The sequence below is a fragment of the Magallana gigas genome, chromosome 4 (assembly GCF_963853765.1).
Source record: "Magallana gigas chromosome 4, xbMagGiga1.1, whole genome shotgun sequence".
Taxonomy (NCBI): Eukaryota; Metazoa; Mollusca; class Bivalvia; order Ostreida; family Ostreidae; genus Magallana; species Magallana gigas.
The window spans coordinates 12,058,871-12,061,707 of NC_088856.1; the positions used below are offsets into that span (position 1 = coordinate 12,058,871).

Sequence of the window (2,837 nt, forward strand, 5' to 3'; positions counted from 1 at the left end):
AGAGTAATTTCCCCTTATCAGTGCTTATTGTGACGTCAAAGCTGACGTTGGTTAAGTGTCGTCTTACTCTTTAAAACTCCCCTGAGAAATAAAAGTATGCGAAGTATACTGTTTTATTTACTTAAAAAGCATGATGTTCTTAAAATTACACATCTTATAAGCTTTTCAAAGGTTTTACTTTGATTCTCGGGAGAACGTGAGGTTGGAACGTGAGGTTGGAAACCATTGGTACTATGAATTGTGGGTCAAAATTTACTGACTCCGAAAAAATATATCGGATCAATGTGTAAACGTTTGTGACGTCACACGATTATTTTTGATTGAAAGTGTACTGAGGTGAACTTTAGAGGTAACATTGACTGTATGTCGCTTACATCGTTATTGTTTTTACTGTCTAAATTTGTCTTGCTGATTCTCGTGAGAGTGTGAAGTGATAAAAATTGCCATGATTACAGGGAACTACTGGGACGATTAAAACGATGCATTACTGGTCCGATTTACTGACGCCAAAACAATCCGTTGAATGAATGTGCAACTAAGTCCGAATTTTCTATTCACACACGCCTTGCCGGTAGAGCTCGCTTCGCGCCGGCGCTGCGCGCCGGCGAGCTGCGCTCGCTATTAATTAGTTAAAGAAAGATGTTAATACAAACAATAAAATGCTTTCTTTGATGATTCGTGCGGGTTATGAAGGTAGCGATCATTGCAGGAAAAATTTACATAAACCGCTTACGCGGGTATGTATTTTTCCTGCAATGTCGCTACCTTTATATCCCGAATGAATCACCAAAGAAAGCATTTTATTGTTTAAAGAAACGCATGATCAAAATCAGAGTCTCAACACTAAATTTATTATTGCAGCCAGTTTATGTCTTTTTAACAACCAGATATCTTGTGTCCAGACAGAAAGGTATAATTTCCGCTTAAATGCTGAACTGTTTGCAGGTATGTCTGTACCCAGAATTGACTTCCTTTCTTTAGTTTTATGACAAGGTTGCCCGTTTGGCTTTGCCATGTGTTTGCCTGTGTATACGTGCCTATATACGTTCTAATCGTCCCATCTACATATCCTCCAAGATAGGCGACAGAACCTTTGTTTGTATGATAGGTCCATGAAAACGAGTAGACGCCATCTACGGGCGCTGTGAATTTACCGGTGGCCGGGTTATATCCACCTCCTTCGTTTACTTGAACCTTTTGAAATTTGATGATAGTGTTAATGGGCGTGTTTTTCACATCACTAGGAAGAATTGCATGGAAGGCAATGGTTTTCCCTTTACATTCTGCAAAATAGACGCTTAGTGCATGGATGAAACAACAAATATATGTATTCTATTTTAACAGACATGCAATTAATGCTTGTCATTAATACAGGTAAATACTTTTGAGTTCAGATTTTTTAAACATGAAACTAATACAAAAATTTAAGTATTAAATATACAAAAATTTAAGAACTTTCTAATTTTTAAAACTTCATTATGAAGTAGTTGTTTTTTATACAATCATTCGCGCTTTTGAACAATAATGTAATCGGAGGAATAAAATGCATTACCGTTTATTGTATGTGGGCTACATTTGGGCTCCCAGCCTATTTTTCGGCAGATGTCTTGGTAGCTTGCATAGCTGCTGAGGAAACTCAAGTAGTTTCTACTTGAGTTCTGTTGTTCAGCAACTGTGTAACTGATCAAGATTACACAGAAAATAGCTGCATAGGAGACTGCTGTCTTTGAATCCATCGTTAAATCAAGTTAGTGTTGGAGAATGAAATCTAAAAAAAAAAACTCCATTGACGTATTTTAAGAACAGGGTAGATAATTTCAAGTTTTAAGGAGGCGATTTAGGGGGGGGGTGTAAAGGTGGAAAAACTACAATTTTAGCAAAACTCTTTATTTTTAACCATATGTAGTTTACATCAATTCTATTTTATTTGTCAAGTTTCAAGAAAACAAACCATCTGATCTTTTAGGGGACATCTCAAAATAAAGGTACATTTACTTAGGAATAAAATTATAGGAAATTGCCATTTCCCGCTTTTTTATCATTTAAAAAACCACTGCATAGCTACTTTTCTCAAATTGTAATATGTGATTAGTAATATATCATTTTCTACGTTGAGACCTTGTAAGAAACACTAAATCTTTTCTTTTGGTTTTAAGTTGTGGCCGTCTCAATATGCACTAAATTTTGCTATTATAATATTTTTGTTTGGAGTATTACAAATGAGATAGATAGGCTACAACGGATTCATTCAAATATAAAAAAAAATAACTCTGAGGATTGCATTATTATGTGTATCAAATTTCAAAGAATTTTTACTTATTATTTTATTTTGTTTCTTATAACGTACTCCTCTAAAGATTCATTTTGTCATAGCGTCATAAAACACAAATGCAACACTCACCTACCATACAACAGAAAAATCGTTAAAACTAAAACTTTCCCAAGAGAAATTGATATTTTTATCTGTATTTTGTTTATTATGTTCAACTTATAATGACCCCGAAAAAATTATACAAAGTATAAATACACTGTATTTCACTAGAATGCACCAAGACATGTGCAATAAAAACTAAAGTCGGCCTCCTAAAAACGACATGATATATATATATATATATATATATATATATATATATATATATATATATATATATATATATATATATATATATATATATATATATATATATATACACAAAATCTATACCCAGTACGTATAAAAATTACATTAAAATGAAATTCTATATCATTGCGTGCCATTATTATTTTTAACGAGAATCGGACATTTTTGATAAAACCATTAATTTATGCGGAACAATTAATTTAAACATTTATAATGA

The 2,837-nt window shown here is 32.9% G+C and overlaps 1 long non-coding RNA gene across 1 annotated transcript; it reads right to left on the reverse strand.

Moving 5' to 3' along the window:
* Positions 1-848: 848 nt before the first annotated feature.
* On the reverse strand, positions 849-2,573 carry LOC117682484 (uncharacterized). Its single transcript, XR_010713616.1, has 2 exons — positions 1,553-2,573; positions 849-1,283 (listed from the first exon to the last, which is right to left on the reverse strand). It is a non-coding gene; the product is annotated as an uncharacterized lncRNA (long non-coding RNA).
* Positions 2,574-2,837: the final 264 nt, after the last annotated feature.